This window comes from Lampris incognitus, chromosome 9 (genome assembly GCF_029633865.1).
Source record: "Lampris incognitus isolate fLamInc1 chromosome 9, fLamInc1.hap2, whole genome shotgun sequence".
NCBI classification, from domain to species: Eukaryota; Metazoa; Chordata; class Actinopteri; order Lampriformes; family Lampridae; genus Lampris; species Lampris incognitus.
In genome coordinates this window covers 42,647,441-42,664,635 of record NC_079219.1, presented here as the reverse complement: position 1 = coordinate 42,664,635, position 17,195 = coordinate 42,647,441, and the positions used below count along the sequence as shown (strand labels likewise).

Below are 17,195 nucleotides of genomic sequence, written 5' to 3'. Positions count from 1 at the left end.
AGGTGGTGCGTCGTCCGCACTGGTGGTTGGTGGTGGTTTGCTCTGAAAGCGATCCATACCCCTCACGGATTTCTCATGTTGTTATCCTCCGTCACACTTGTCGTAGTATTACAGTTAATACGGTAATGTACACGACAGTGACGGAAACTGTGAGATGTGGCTGTACTTGAAAGGGGTTTTTACGACAGTAGACCTTTTGCGTGAAAGTCGTGTTGCATACACGTGAGCTGACCTATTAGCTGGATAAAGTAGACACTTAACCTGCTCCGTTTGACTGGACATTCCGTGATTTATTACATGGTGTCGGAAGTGAGGCGTATATTCACAACGATAGTGAATTATGGCGAAGTTTAGCCCACCAGAAAACTTTTGCTTTGATAAACCGACGGAATGGACTGACTGGAAAAGACGCTTGTACAAGTTAGTTCTCTAATATATGCGATGGGGAGCGAAGCAGAGAATATTTTCAAGTCTTTCACTTTTGCTGAAGCAGCACACGAGAAGGATTACAATATAGTCATGGATAAATACAACGAGTACTTTTTCCCTAAACGGAATATAATCCACGAGCGAGCCATTTTCTATCAGCTGGTGCAACAGCCAGGTGAGAAAGCAGACATTTATCAGAGCCCTTTATGAGCTATCAGAGCACTGCGAGTTCGGGATAAATAGGGATGAGAATATTCGTGACCGGATCGTGGTAGGGATTCCAGATAAAGGGCAGCCTCGTAAGTTGCAACTCATGAATGATCTCACGCTAGCACAAACAATACAGTCAGTGCATCAGTCAGAGACCGTTAGCATGCAAATTAGAAAGCAAGGGGAAGCTACAAGCGCTGCAGCAGCTGTGCAAGAGGTGCACGCACAGGGCGCGTGGAAGAAAAACCCAAAATGGCAGCGTAACGCTAAACAGAAAGGAGGCAAAGACTCCAGAAACACGGGGTGCGGAGGAAAGTGTGGCAGATGTGGGAAAAATGCAACACAAAAACCAGGAAAGATGCCCAGCGTTCAAATCAGCATGCAACAAGTGCAACAAAAATGGACATTGGGAGAGAATGTGTAAGAGCAAATCGATGAGTGAAGTTAAAAAGACTGATGAGCAGAATGCATTCTTTTTGGGATCAGTGAATGCAAACTTGAGTGATCAAAAATGGACAGTGCAGCTTCTCATTGGTGCAAAACCAGTGGAGTTTAAGTTTGATACTGGAGCAGACGCTAGTGTTATGTGTGAAGAGACTTTCAATGTGCTAATTCCAGAGAGAGAACTAAAGCAGACCAGCATTTCACTATGCAGTCCAGGGGGTCATTGAATTGTCAAGGGCAATTTCAAGCATGCACCATGTACAAGGGCAAGTCATACTCATTCCCAGTGTATGTTATCGGAGGGCAGAGTGTCAATAACTTACTCAGCTGTTCCACTGCAGCAGAGATGGGCCTTGTGAAGCGAGTCGAAGAGGTCTATAATGCATTTGGAGAGCATGGCACTCTCAAGACAGAGCCTGTAAAGATACAGCTAAAGGACAATGCCACACCATATGCAGTGCACATGGCGCGCAGGGTCCCAATGCCGCTAATGCGCAAGGTTAGAGAGGACCTGCGCCGGATGGAGGAGAACGGCATTATAGAGGAAGTAACAGAGCTGACAGATTGGTGTGCCCCTATGTTGCCTGTCCTGAAAAGGTCTGGAAAAGTGCGACTATGTGTGGATCTAAAGAAACTGAATGAACAGGTCAAGAGAGAGAGATTCATCTTACCTACACCGGAGGAGGTCATAGCCAAGCTGAGCAGAGCAATGGTGTTCTCCAGCCTCGACAAAGCCTCGGGATTTTTCCAGATCCCATTGCACAGCGACAGTGCCAGGCTGATGGCATTCATCACTCCATTCGCCAGGTACTGTTTCCAACGCTTACTGTTTGGAATAACGAGCGCACCAGAGATATTTCAAAGAAAAATGACAGAGACACTGCATGGCCTACAGGGGGCAGCTGTGTACATGGTCGTGTACGGAAGAGACATGGAAGAACATGACCTTCAGCTTTAAAAAGTCCTGGAGAGAGTCGAGTCCGCTGGACTTAAGCGCAACAAGAAAAAGTGTGTGCTGAGGCAGAAACCGCTTCACTTTCAGGGACATATGATCGATGCTGCGGGCGTGCGACCAGATCCAGCCAAAGTGGAGGCTGTCTGAGAGTTTACCACACCAGAGAACGTGCAGGACCTGAAACGAGTCCTTGGCATGGTGAACTATCTCAGTAAATACGTGCCAAACCTATCCACAGTGGGCCAGCCACTGTATGAGCTGCTAAGATCCAAGACAGCATGGACCTGGGGACCAGCACGACAGACAGCTTTTGAGAGGTTTAAAGAGCTCCCGATGACATCACCTGTGTTGACATTCTATGACGTCAACAAACCCACCGCCGTCTCAGCTGATGCAAGTAGCTATGGGATCGGTGGCGTGCTACTGCAGCTCCATGGGGAAGACTGGAAGCCAGTAGCATACTGCTCCAGGAGATTGACTGACACGGAAACCAGATATGCGCAGATCGAGAAAGAGTGTTTGGCGTGTGTTTGGGCCTGTGAGCGGTTTGAAAAATACCTCTATGGCCTCGAGAGTTTCAAACTAGTGACAGACCACAAGCCCTCGGCCCCACTAATGAACAGCAAGGACTTAGACAATGTTCCACTACGGTGCCAGAGACTTCTTATGCGGCTCATGAGGTTTAAACCCATAGGTGAGTATGCACCTGGAAAGACACTCGTTGTGGCAGACACACTGTCAAGGAGCCCTGTGCACCACACGGCGAATGAGAGGGACACACACTCAGATGTGGAGTGCTACATCGCAGCTGTCATTGAGAACATCACTGCTACTCCACAGAAGCTGGCCAGCATCAGAGCAGCCACAGCAGCAGATGAGATGCTACAAACGGTGATCAGACACATCAGGTCAGGATGGTCTGAACACGTGAGTAAAGTCCCAGGTAACATAAGAGAGTATTTTCCAATGAAAAGTGAACTTTCAGAGTATAATGGAATGATTACTAAGGGATGCTGAATAGTGATACCTGAGACATTGAGGATGGACATTCTTGATAGGATTCATGATGGACATCAGGGCCTCACAAAATGTTGGGAGAGTGCAGACGCCTGTCTGCTGGCCGGGCATTTCCTCACAGATAAAACACAAGGTCTCGTCCTGTCAGTTTTGCTGTAAGTCAAGAAGAGCACAGCAAAAGGAGCCATTGCTCTTTACTCCACTCCCTGGCAGGCCATGGAAGCGTATAGCTCTGGACCTGTGTGAGTACAACAAACAGAACTATTTAGTTATCTCAGACTACTACTCTAGATACATAGAGATTCTATACATGACAACAACAACCAGTGCTCAAGTCGCTCTGAAGCGAAAAGCAACATGTGCCCGGTACGGCGTACCGGATGTGGTCATGAGGGACAATGGGCCACAGTTCTTGAGTGCCGAGTTTTAAGACCTAGCCCGTGAGCTCGATTTTAAACATATCACCTCGAGCCCGCACAATGCACAAGGAAACGGTCATGCTGAAAGGGTCGTGCAGACTGCAAAGAGAATCCTGAAACAGAAGGACCCTCTTGTTGCACTCAAGTGCTACAGGTCGACTCCGTGCAGCACCACGGGAGCCAGCTCAGCTGAGCTCCTAATGGGCCAGAAGATCAGGACAATGCTTCCTACCCTCGAGAGAAACCTGCAACCTTGATGGTCTAATTTGCAATGGATCAAGCAGAAGGACAAGGCCGAAAAGAAGAAGCAAGCCTTCTACTATAACCAGCGTCACGGGGTGAGATCCCTACCTTCACTGCAACCAGGTGGTCATGTTCTCACCAAGCTGGACCACCAGAAATCCTGGACAACTCCTGCAGTACTGACCAGCGAGAGTGTCTCACCACGCTCTTACCTCATCAAGACACAGCAGGGTGGAACGTTCTGGCGTAACCGTCGCAATCTCCAGGCGATACCTGCTCTGGAGCAGTTATCGCCTGTCTCACCTGTTCGCAAGGACGCCAGTCAAGAGCCCTACGACACAGTTGGTTATGGGACTGGTCCACATACCCCAAGTGTCAGCATACATGCTGGTACAGAGAAACTGTCACAGACCAAGACTGGACAGGTCATTAAACCAGTTGTTAGACTGGACTTGTGAGTGACTGTGTTCTCACATCTCATGGCCTTTGGAGGGGATATACATTTATGAAAATGGGGAGGGGGGGAGAAAAGGGTGAACAACGGAAAAAAAGAGTTCAAGAAAAGGGTGAACAAAGGAAAAAAAAGTTCAAGATAAAGGGTGAAAAGAGTTCCAGATGGTAAACTATATAACTAAGGAGTTACTTGGAAATGTCAAAAGAGTTCCTGGGTGTAATAGGTTGTGAAATGTTAAACTGAATGTTGAAGCCTTATTGTTGCTCCCAGTGTGGTAAGAGTTTTATTGATTCCAGAGAAGAATAGCACTGGTCACATAATGTTTAACATAATGTTATATCTGTTTACTTTAAAAGGTGAAAGAAAAACTAAAAGGGGGAGATGTCATAGTATTACAGTTAATACGGTAATGTGCACGACAGTGACGGAAACTGAGATGTGGCTGTACATGAAATGGGTTTTTACGACAGACCTTTTGTGTGAAAGTCGTGTTGCATACATGTGAGCTGACCTATTAGCTGAATAAAGTAGACACTTAACCCGCTCCGTTTGACTGGACATTCTGTGATTTATTACAACACTGGCTGTCAATCAGGGCCTTTGATGTGTCACGTTCTAATGATTCCCACATCTGCTATGTGAACGGCAAAAACTGAGGTTCCCTCTGACGGAAGGTTTTTAAAGAAATTAACTTTTGGGCAGATAATTAATCTCTGTATTGGGAAATGAGTGTGTACAAAATACTGACAGAAAATTAAAACTTCATTAATAACTTGTTAGTTAGGTGGCATGGTGGTGCAGTGGTTAGCACGGTCGTCTCACAGCAACAAGGTCTTGGGTTTGAGCCCCGGGTAGTCCAACCTTGGTGGGCATCTCGGGTCGTCCTCTGTGTGGAGTTTGCATGTTCTCCCCGTGTCGGCGGTGGGTTTCCTCCGCGGGCTCTGGTTTCCTCCCACAGTCCAAAGACATGTAAGTCAGGTGAATTGGCCATGCTAAATTGTCCCTAGGTATGAATGTGTGTGTGTGTGTGTGTGTGTGTGTGTGTGTGTGTGTGTGTGTGTGTGTGTGTGTGTGTGTGTGTGTGTGTGTGTGTGTGTGTCTCGGCCCTGTGATGGCCTGGCGGCCTGTCCAGGGTGTCTCCCCGCCTGCCGCCCAGTGACTGCTGGAATAGGCTTCAGCATCCCCGTGACCCTGATAACAGGATAAGCGGTTCAGCTAATGGATGGAACTTGTTAGTTGTATATTGCAATAATAATGTATGGTTTCACAAAATCCCACGGCCCAGTGGCGGCGGCAGAGTATTTTTTTTTTTTTTGGCTAAAAAATGGTGGGGCTAATCGATATATTGGCGGGGCTCATATCAATGTCAGAATTTCAATGTGAATACATACACAATAGAATAGCACCCCCCCTCCCCCAACAGCTAGAAATACCACGCATTAGGTGACTATGGGTTAGATGATTGCACTCTCCTTTTTTCACATGTAAAATTACATCAAGAGCAACAGACGTGGACGGTCACTACTACTACTGAGTTTAGACAATACTATTCATGCTATTTCAACTCATTCATGCTGTCAGGCACACCCATCCACTGCATGCTGCGCAGCGGCAGCATTTAAAACAAGAACATAACACATAGCATCTAAACACAAACAATGTGTCACATCAGCCTATCCATAGTGCTGAACACCAACAGTAAAAAATGTGTCTGAGAGTTTCATATTTGGCAGCGTAATTGTTCATATGAGTGATTATAACTTACAGTAAATGTCAATGGCACTAGCTAGGAAGCTAATTTATCCGAATGTGTGTCCGTTCTGTTTATGAAACTAATGTCATCACTTTAATAGTGGCATTTGGTCTGTGCCCGTTAATAACACCACTTGGAGATCAAAAATGAGAGTTTCCCTTTGCATTTGCAAATTGGTCTGGCGATGCCAGGCTAATGTGGAGGCACTGGGTTGACTAATTCTGCTTGGTAATTTTCTTGGTTATTCCATGGTGAGGCTAAGGTGGGGCTAACACAATTCTTGGTTGGGCTGTAGTCATACCCTGTCGCCGCCACTGGGCACACCTGGACTTGCCTCACAGCAGCGATGGTGGGAGCTGTCAATGTTGAACCCTCACTTGACCCAGAGCCCAGGACAACTGACCCGGTGTTCCCCAGGTGTCAGTGGCCATGTGTGTACCTCTATCCATACGCTTGATTAATGATGCTGTTGCATCTGTCAGCTGTGTGTGTGTGTGTGTGTGTGTGTGTGTGTGTGTGTATGTGCACGCGCGTGAATATGTGGCCACCGTGCCAGGCTATGTGATGCTGTTAATGTTCGTCTTGGTACTTGTAACATGACCTCTGATGATGTTTAAGGTTTGTATGATTAAACTGTGGTGCATTCAGGAAAGTATAGTTGTAAAGGCCTATTTGGTTAACATGCGTTTCAGAACCTATAAAGTATGATTGGTCTTGGATGGGCTAGGCCCACCTGATTTTCTCTGTGCCCACCCACACTGTGATTTCTGCCCATGCTACAGTTGTGCACTCCAAGATAGAAATAATTCAGGGGTACTGAGGCCTACAAGTATACTTATGAATCAGATAGCTATTTTTTGTGATTACTTATTTGTCATCTCTCCAAATGACGAAAAGGATTTAAACTTTGGTTCTGTAATAATTGAGGTGAGAAATAGTTACATTAAATGTTAAAACTTTTAGTTATTCCCCTATTGCAATTGATAAAACGATTGACTTGAAAAAAGATAATTACATAGATAGAATTTGAGTAGAGTGCTTTATTGACCAACTTCTTAAATGGATAGATACCCAGGACAGGACCCTTCAGCTTACCATCTTTTAAATTGTCTTTTTATTTACTTTAAAATTGCATTTTGATTGAGTCTTTTTTATCCTGTTTTTATTTCGTCTGCTTTTCCTCAAATATAAAGCGCTTTTAGCTGCATTTCATGTATGAAAAGTACTATACACAGAAATAGAATTTAACATTATTAGAATTATTATTGCCATTAACATTAACATTGCTTTGAGAATGTTGATGGAGAAGTATAGAGAAGGCCAGAAGGAGTTACAAGTGTGTCTTTGTGGATTTAGAGAAAGCATATTACAGGGTGCCGAGAGAGGAAGTGTGGTATTGTATGAGGAAGTCGGGTGTTGCAGAGAAGTATGTTGGAGTGGTGCAGGATATGTATGAGGGAAATGTGACAGTGGTGAGGTGTGCGGTTGGAAACCCATCTGTGGATTACATCAAGGATCGGCTCTGAGCCCTTTATTGTTTGCAATGGTGATGGACAGGTTGACGGACAAGATCCGGCAGGAGTTTCCGTGGACTATGGTGTTCGCAGAAGACATTGTGATCTGTAGCAAGAGTAGGGTGCAGGTGGAGGAGAGCCTGGAGAGGTGGAGGTATGCACTGGAGAGAAGAGGAATGAAAGTCAGTAGGAGCAAGACGGAATACCTGTGTGATTGAGAGGGAGGACAGTGGAATGGTGAGGATGCAAGGAGTGGAGGTGACGAAGGCATATGAGTTTAAATACTTGGGGTCAACTTTTCAAAAGTAATGGGGAGTGCAGAAGAGAGGTGAAGAAGGGAGTGCAGGCAGGGTGGAGTGGGTGGAGAAGAGTGTCAGGAGTGATTTGCGACAGAAGGGTACCAGCAAGAGTTAAAGGGACGTATACAAGATGGTTGTATAGGGTTTGGAGACAGTGGCATTGGCGAAAAGATAGGAGGCAGAGCTGGAGGTGGCAGAGTTGAAGATAAGATTTTCATTGGGAGTGATGAAGAAGGACAGGATTAGGAACGAGTATATCAGAGGGACCGCCCAGGTTGGACGGTTTGGAGACAAAGCAAGAGAGGCAAGATTGAGATGGCTTGGACATGTGTGGAGGAGAGATGCTGGGTATATTGGGAGAAGGATGCTGAATATGGAGCTGCCAGGGAAGAAGAAAATAGGAAGGCCAAAGAGGAGGTTTATGGACGTGGTGAGGGAAGACATGCAGGTGGCGGGTGTAACAGAGGAAGATGCAGAGGACAGGAAGAGATGGAAACGGATGATCCGCTGTGGCGACCCCTAACGGGAGCAGCCGAAAGTAGTAGTAGTAGTAGTACTAGAATTATTATTGTCATTATTGCCATCTGCACATTACTAGATGAAATGAGCTGTCAAACAAGAACTTCCTAAAATTAAACAAGTACTTGCGAAGACGAAAGTATGAGTATGGGATTCTCAGTTCGACTGTGTAGCTGTATCAAAGAACTGAGGACGGCAGTCATGAGCAAAAAACTTTGTTTTTTGTTTTTTCAGCAGCTACCGGAAGAAGAGGAATAAGGACGCTGACATGTCGTCACAGTTACGCGACAGCGATTTCAAAGCCCTTGCGAGCGGAGCGAAAGCGTTCTGATAGAAGGTTGCTAAGTGATCACAGTCTAAGGTATTGGTTCTTACTTTCTCATCATACTGAATATATTGACGTGAATACAGCGTAGCCCATTCTGATGGTAGCATTTTTGGATTGCTTCTTGTAGAAAACAAACACTAGATATAAACTGAAGCTACTGCTAGCTGAATATATACAGGCGACATCGAGCTGAACAAGGCTCATAGTTCTTCAAGGCATCTGTACCAAATTGCAATGTTGTACCTATACTGTACGAAACTTTTACATCATTCTAGTATGTTTTATCGAGATTGATGGCGCACACACCGGGCAACGGAGCAATTTGCTGGCTCAAAACAACATTGCGATAAAATGTAGCCATATTTGGCACATTGCTAACATAATGTACATCAGTGTTACAAAACGTTTTAAGGTAAACGCCACCTTACTTCAGAAGGGGGTCTTTGGGGTACTCCCCTGAAAAATTGTAGCTTCTGGCTCCCCTCTCCCCCGAATTCTGGCAGTTTGAAATGACACGAAACGATGTATGAAATAATAGTTTGAAATAATGATAAGACCAGTGTGAGCACGAGCAGTGGAGGTTGATGATAGTGTAAGTCTAGGCTTAGGCAACGTGATATATCATTGTAACGCAACGTTTAATCAGCGATAACCGATTATAGCTTAATAAACATACAAAAAAATTCCCTCAGCCTTAACCTGTCATTGTTCATTGACAATTTACCAGTTTTCAACCTTATCGCTTTCTATCCTTAACAGGAGTAGCACATGAAAAACACTTGCAGTTCCTGATTGTTTCTGCATCTCTGGCGTGGCAATTTAACCGAATTTAGGACACAAATGAAGGAAGCGCAAAACTAGCTTGGGGAAAAGACTTTTAAGCATCAAGAAAAAAAGAAAACCTGCTTGCGAAGCAGCTGTAAATTCGTGGGAGAAGCCAGACATTCCACATTGTATTGTAGGCTCTTGTGTTTGGTTTGTGCTATACTTTTTGTCATGCTATCTATCAGTAAACTTGAATACATAATTATGTTAATAATTTGTGATTGGACATTTGGGGCTTAGCACTGGAAGCTGTGGTGCTAAAGCAGGTTATGCAAAGCTACATGTCGGCAGGGGCACTTGCAGGCTTCCTTGTTAAATTATATAAACTCTATTCACATGGGACGAGTATTACCTGGAGACCTCTAGTAAATTGTAATAATTGCAGAGGTCGTCTGTGATCTTAATCCCATGTGAATCTGCCATGTCCATAATTTTCAAATTAAAAATTCCAGCGCAATTTACCTACCACATTTCAGCAAACACAGAGGTCATCTAATATTAGTCTCGTGTGAATTGGCATCTCGACGGAGAGGTTATGTGATGTCACATGATCTTCTGAAAATTTGCTGATACCTTAAGTCCAGCCCAGAGGTGAAAACACTATACACTGTATACGGCATATAATTTATAAATTGTGGCGACACAATAGACTACTATATTTAAACAGTTTCAAAGTAGCAATGCTTAGAGGATGGGCAGTGGATCTACAGTGCTTCAAATTCAAAATTTTCAATTTAGTGACCATAACTAGCTTCAGGAATTCATAGATGTGTGAGTATCTTTTATAATCCAGAAATTAGTGATGACTGTCAAGGGGGTTGAGTACTTTTGCAAGGCACTGTATATTGTGCCTGTAAAAATGCTATGAAAGAGAACAGGCAGGGCTTAATGTGCCTGCAGCACAAGTAAAAAATAAGGTGTACGTCTACACATGAGAGCACTGTTGATGGTGCTTAGGCATGACATATCATGAAAAAAACTCTCAATGATTTGTCAGTGTGATAGACCTAAAAATAATCAGCATCCAGAAAAAAAAACATTGGTAAATGGTATGGCATTAACGTTAACATGGTCAACTGACCTGTCAGTCATACACGACAAGAGTAGAGCCACGGGTCAGAGCCAAGGTGCTGGGCGGTGGATGTGCACCATTTGGATTAGTGCAGCACAACAGTGGTAACTCAGGCCGATAGAAGCCAAAATAAATAAATAAATTGCCCTTCAAGGTATGCAAGGACACTGTACAGAATGAATTTAAAGATAAAAGGGTGGGGGGCAGCTGAATAGAGAGTTTGACTCATTGGGGGAAAAGGAGGTTAATTTGCCCCTGAAAGCTTCTCTGAAGAGGTGGGTTTTGAACTGAGCCTTAAAACTGGAGGTAGATTCAGTGTATCGGATAGAGTCTGGGAGACATTCGAAAGCTTAGGGGCAGCTGCGCTAAAGGCCTGGTCCCCCATTGACATAAGCCTGGTGGTGAGGATGGTTAGGAGACTGGTGTCAGAGGAGCGCAGAGAGCGAGATGGTGTGTAGCTAGAGAGGAGGTTGGAAAGGTAGATGGGAGCTTCTCTGTGGAGGGACTTGTAGGTGAGCAGGAGGATTTTGAAGGTGATGCACTGATTAACTGGGCGCCAATGCAGGTGAATGAGGGTGGGTGTGATATGCTGCTAGGGCCTATTTCATGTAATAACCCTGGCAGCAGAGTTCTGGAGATACTGGAGCCTATTCAGGGCTTTGAATGATGTCCCAAATAGGATCTTGTCACAGTAGTCCAAGCAGGAGGTGACGAAAGCATTTATGAGCTTTTCAGCAACAGCAACAGGGAGTGAAGGGCAGAGTGTGGAGATGTTCTTTAGGTGGAAGAAGGTAGATTTGGTGAGGGACCGGATGTGTGGGTCAAAGGAGAGAATAGAATCCACTATGACACCCAGGTTGCGGACCTGAGAGGAGGGGCAGATGGTGCAGCTGTCGATTGTAAAGGCCAAGTTCCCCAACTTTTTTAGAAGGGACTTGGGGGTAAGGCTGGATCCATATACCTGCGTATTTGGATATTTGTTCTTTGGATAGGTATTTGGTTTCAATTTGGGATTCTGATATTCTTTTTTTTTTTTTTTTTGCTTAATGTAGACGATCAAAGGCAAACTGCAGAATACATTTGTCAGCCCATTCTTGTACTGTTGCATTGTTAAAAAGTGGAAATATATACTGTCTCAGCTGCGGTGCCTGGCACCCCTCTCACTCACAGTAGTGATGTCACGCTTCAGTTCACCTTGGCAGTTAAAGGGAAGACAAAATGCTGACAATCTCAGCTGTGACGACACTTTAAATTGAGCGATGACAAGGCAATGTGCCTGATACGCAATTTGAAACTGGCCTACCATGGTGGCACAACAAGCGTGATAAATCACCTGAATGCTGTAAGTAGTAGGCTATTCTTATACGGTGTAAAAACTGAGACTATCAAAGCTAGCAAACTTATGCCCCGTTCCCACTGCATGGTACTGGCTCAACTTGACTCTACTCTGTTCAACTCTACTTGCTTTACTGTTTGGGATTTAATTTTCTACTGCAGATAGTGTCTCCTCATGGCGAAGCTCCGCTGGTCATTTGTGGGCATGTTGACTAGTTTTTTGTTTTTAAGAATTTATTTATATTTAGATAGATATAGATAAATATACATATATTTAGATTTTATTTATTTAATTTATTTACACTCACCGGCCACTTTATTAGGCACACCTGTCCAACTGCTCGTTAATGCAAATTTCTAATCAGCCAATCACATGGCAGCAACTCAATGCATTTAGGCATGTAGACATGGTCAAGACGATCTGCTGCAGTTCAAACCGAGCATCAGAATGGGGAAGAAAGGTGATTTTGAACTTGAACGTGGCATGGTTGTTGGTGCCAGACGGGCTGGTCTGAGTATTTCAGAAACTGCTGATCTACTGGGATTTTCACGCATAACCATTTCTAGGGTTTACAGAGAATGGCCCGAAAAAGAGAAAATATCCAGTGAGCGGCAGTTCTGTGGGCGAAAATGCCTTGTTGATGCCAGAGGTCAGAGGAGAATGGCCAGATTGGTTCGAGCTGATAAAAAGGCAACAGTAACTCAAATAACCACTCATTACAAGCGAGGTATGCAGAAGAGCATCTCTGAACGCACAACACGTCGAACCTTGAGGCAGATAGGCTACAGCAGCAGAAGACCACACCGGGTGCCACTCCTGTCAGCTAAGAACAGGAAACGGAGGCTATAATTCGCACAGGCTCACCAAAATTGGACAATAGAAGATTGGAAAAACGTTGCCTGGTCTGATGAGTCTCGATTTCTGCTGCGACATTCGGATGGTAGGGTCAGAATTTGGCGTCAACAACATGAAAGCATGGATCCATCCTGCCTTGTATCAACGGTTCAGGCTGGTGGTGTAATGGTGTGGGGGATGTTTTCTTGGCACACTTTGGGCCCCTTAGTACCAATTGAGCATCGTGTCAACGCCACAGCTTACTTGAGTATTGTTGCTGACCATGTCCATCCCTTTATGACCACAGTGTTCCCATCTTCTGATGGCTACTTCCAACAGGATAACGCGCCATGTCATAAAGCTCGAATCATCTCAGACTGGTTTCTTGAACATGACAATGTGTTCACTGTACTCAAATGGCCTCCACAGTCACCAGATCTCAATCCAATAGAGCACCTTTGGGATGTGGTGGACCGGGAGATTCGCATCATGGATGTGCAGCCGACAAATCTGCAGCAACTGCGTGATGCTATCATGTCAATATGGACCAAACTCTGAGGAATGTTTCCAGTACCTTGTTGAATCTATGCCATGAAGGATTAAGGCAGTTCTGAAGGCAAAAGGGGGTCCAACCCGGTACTAGCAAGGTGTACCTAATAAAGTGGCCAGTGAGTGTATTTATAGTGGTATTTTCATGTCACCTTTTAGTATCAGCTCAGCTCACTTGGAACCTCGATGGAGGTGGTACCAAAAAAAGTACCTGGTACCAGGTACTATCCCTAACTTTTGCCCAATGGAAAACCAAAAAAAGCGCGTTGAATTGAGTTGAGCCGGTACCATGCAGTGGAAAAGGGGCATTAGCTTAGCTCATGACTGATTTCCAGTCACCATTATCAAGCTGCTTTTATCCACCGTTTAAACAATAACGTTACACATGATAAAAACATGCGCTTACCCTGCTTGGAACATAGTTGCAACTGATCCGAATAGTTAAAATCAAACATAAGGAGTAATGTGAGAACATCTGGGGCTAAGGCACTTATTGGCATAAAAAAGCCCAATAACTTGTTCATAGGTGCATCCCCAGGTGTTGCAGCCATCAGCATCCTCAACCACACCCAAAACTACACAGCAGACCCTACAGTTCCACAAACCAATAACAGATAAAAGAAAGAGAAACATAAGAGATGCCATTGTAGAGTTCCTCACTATGGATATGAGACCCGTTAATGTAGTCGAAGGCGAAGGCTTCAGAAAACTAATCAAGATGGAACCTGACTACACTGTACCCAAACACTCCAGTATTTCACACGCCGTGTCTCTGAAGTACAGCAATGTGCAAGACCAAATTTTAACTCTCATTGAAAAGTCAACTGCCTTCAGTTTCACAATGGTGGAAAAAAAACGTCGTTGAGTCTGGAGGCGTACGTGGCCATCCCCTGTCATTTTATAACTCAGGACTGGGAACTCTGTACCTTAACATTAGAAACCAAAGTAATAGAGGTAAGCCGTACAGGAGTCAACATTGCACAACAAAGTGCGCAAGAACATACTGTTTAACAGAGGAAAATGTTATGCCCGTTTTGCCAGCCCAACTCATTTTATGGGAGATGGCGGGGTGATTATGCAACGCACTACAAGAAATGGTAAGCGAATAAAACGTTTGTGCGAATGTATGCGTAAATGAAAATAGAACCGTTGCTGAAATAGAGAAGGGATGCGGGATAATAGCAAGACTTATTAACTACTTAGCGAAAATGGAAGGGAGCGGGGAATGTGTGGTGTGTATGTGTGCTGCCCGCTGTCAGTGACGGAGCTGCTCCGTGACACCCACAAAGAGTAAACCAGTGCAGCACAGTGCCCACTCGAAGTCAATCTACAGGTGGCAGAGGCTGATGTGAGTAAACATTTTTAAAGGGAATGCTGTCTGCTGGCCCAGACGGCATCCTTTCCTGTGTCCTCAAGCCTTGTTACACTCAGGTTATCTCAGTTATCTCAGGTTTTTACTGACATCTTTAACCTGTCCCTGTCATTGTGTGTGTGGTTCCACTGTGATTTAAGAAAACCACCATTGCGCCTGTACCTAACAAAACACCTGTCTCTTGCCTTAATGAATATGACCTGTTGCTTTTGCCTCTGTTATTATGAAGTGCCTGGAAAGACTGGTAATATCATATATGAAATGTAACATTCCTGGGTGACTTATGGTTATGGCGAGGTGCTAGGAGGTCGCAACTTTTAAGCTCTGCTGCTAGCAAGCAATCAATCCTACAACACTAATAAGAATTTTATTTAAAATCAAGCAACACGTCTGTAACAGTAGTGAGAATTGAAAATGTCACGAAAAAGCGGCAAAAAGGGCCAAAAGAATCCACGATACAAGGACGAACATTCGGAGGGTGAAAAAACGAGCAACGTCATGGCTGACATGGAGGACGACCTCGATGAAGGAGATGGCGAAATATTTGACCCAGACAAGAATAGCAATCATGATATCATGAAGGCCATATTTTCATTGTCTCTTATAAAGTGGACTTTATAAGAGAATTGATGTTGTGCAAGCAACAGTTATGGATGTCAGAACGCAGGTACAAGAATGCACAGGGCGTATAGCACAAGCAGAACAGCGGATTTCTGATGCGGAAGACAACGTGAATGGGCTATTATCCAAAGTGAGTACATTGGAAAGCACCGTTAAAAATCTTGCCAACAAAGTGGACGACTTGGAATGCAAAAGTCGGCGAAACAACGTGAGAATGGTGGGGTTACCGGAGAAGGTAGAGGTCCAGGACGCAGCTGCGTTTTTGGAAAAGTGGCTACCTGAAGCTCTGGGCTTGGAACCACGAGAGGCCTTGGTAATCGAGCGGGCTCATAGAATCGGTGGTCCACCAAACAACGACTCGCGCACGGTACGTCCAGGATATTTATTATGAAGTTCTTGAACTTTAAGGACAAGGAGGGAGTTTTGAAAGCCACCAGAACCAAAGGAAAGGTCCTTTACAATAGTTCGTTTTCATCCGGACCTTTCCGCCGGTGTGCACAGGATGCAGCGCAACTACGATGAAGTGTGAGAGAAGCTGCGAGACAAGGGGATTTACAAGCACAGAATCAACTTTCCAGCCCGGCTCCTGGTGACACACGATGAGAGGTCTCACACCTTCCAAACTCCGGCAGAAGTGGACACATTTATCCAATCTCTTTGAATGACCGAGGCGGACCTGACGTGGGAATGTTCCTTCAGGAAAGTGTAACGACAATAGCCCTGCTAACGTTAGTTAAACTAGGCCTATAGCCTAGCCTAGGCTACTCTATTTTATAGCCTATTGTTTCCACAAAAGAAGACATGATTATTCTTTTTTTATCTTTCTTTGAAACAGGGCTGAGTTTCGTTTCCTTTTTCATTACCATGGCCAACATAAATGTTCAACTTAACTGCTATGGACAGTGGGCCTAAACCGGATAGCCTACTGACGTTTATGCATCCAAGCACTGGAAAGTTGAAATGTCATTAGGCTAGTTTATATGGGCACATCCAGGCACTGGACAGAGTTGAAATGACATTTGCTTAGGCTACTTGGGATGTAGGCTACAACCCATCACGGATTTTATGTGGTCAACAGCTGCAGGCTATATTTGATTTTTTATCGATATTATTTTCAGCCGTCAGCCTGCGTGGGTTCCAGATATGTGAGTATTTGTTATGTGCTTAGGCTGTTTAACACAATATGTAGGCTACAGGTTAGAAATGTTGTGTAGTTCATGATTATAAAGGCTACTTAAGTTTAAGTGGTTAGTTCTCAGTAAAAAGAAAAGGAAAGCTAGTTAAGAGCTGAAAAAAAAAAAAAACTAAAAGCTAGAGAGAGACCCGTTTTCGTAAGCGGTAGTTATAGAGTGGGAGGGGAGGGGGGGGGTGTCCAGAGGACATGGAGTCCAAGCTCACATGGGATTCGAGAGGAGGGGGGGTCTTTTTTGTTTTTGTTTGTTTTTGTTGTTTTGTTGTGATTTTTTTCCCTTCATGTTTTGTGGGTGTGGCTTGTCAATGTATTTTATCAAAACGATCCTTAAAGATATATTGTACTGCATATTGTTACTAATGTCTGCTAGTTGTAAGATAAAATTTACCTCATGGAACTGTAGGGCTCTGAACAAACTTAAAAAGGTGAAAAAAGGGATGATCAGGATGACATTCTTGAAATCAAAAGTAGTTTTTTTTTTACAAGAAACTCATCTGCTGAGTGGGGATATTTCCAAAATAAGAAGAAGATGGCAGGGTCAGGTGTTGTCTGCTTCCTATACCACCCATGCTAGAGGGGTTATGATACTAATCCATAAATCTGTCCCACTACGAATCCAAAATATAGTTAAGGACCCTGCAGGTAGATATATCATAGTCCAGGATACTTTATTATCTGAAAATATAAATTTGATAAATGTGTATGGCCCCAATGAGGATGATCCCAAATTCTACGATAATTTTTTTCTGACTGCTTCAAATCTCCCTGGGCAATACATAATAGCTGGTGACTTTAATTAGACATTGGATC

General features: G+C 44.3%; 1 protein-coding gene across 1 annotated transcript in view; it reads left to right on the top strand.

The window, feature by feature from the left end:
- Positions 1-8,334: 8,334 nt before the first annotated feature.
- The window catches only part of rbm42 (RNA binding motif protein 42), a 59,343-nt gene continuing 50,482 nt past the window's right edge, over positions 8,335-17,195 (top strand). Inside the window, exons 1-2 of the mRNA XM_056286574.1 lie at positions 8,335-8,395; positions 8,491-8,617. The gene's annotated coding sequence lies outside the window, so the exon portion shown is untranslated. The remainder of the gene's footprint in view (positions 8,396-8,490; positions 8,618-17,195) is intronic.